Source organism: Charadrius vociferus, unplaced genomic scaffold, assembly GCF_000708025.1.
Source record: "Charadrius vociferus isolate BGI_N301 unplaced genomic scaffold, ASM70802v2 scaffold1412, whole genome shotgun sequence".
Classification (NCBI taxonomy): domain Eukaryota; kingdom Metazoa; phylum Chordata; class Aves; order Charadriiformes; family Charadriidae; genus Charadrius; species Charadrius vociferus.
This window is the reverse complement of record NW_009647053.1, coordinates 43,641-43,917: the sequence shown is the minus strand read 5'-3', so window position 1 is coordinate 43,917 and position 277 is coordinate 43,641.

The window sequence follows — 277 nt, the reverse complement described above, 5'->3', positions numbered from 1 at the left end:
GAGGCGGCCGGGGCTTACCGGTAGCGGGAGGGGTGGTCCGGGCTGAGCAGGGCTGGGGGAGCAGCTGGGTGGGCAGCACCGAGCACGGCCAGCCTGGGGACGGAGCTGCCTGTGTCCCTGGGTCGGGGACACACGCCGTGGTCTCCACGGGGGAAGGATCTCCCAGGCCCTGAGGTGGCCGCGGGGGGAGGCGAAGGGTGCAGAGCGATGGGACCAGCGGGCGCTTGGCCACCGAGGAGCCGGGGAGAGGCGCGCTGCACCCAAGTGCAGGTAGGCA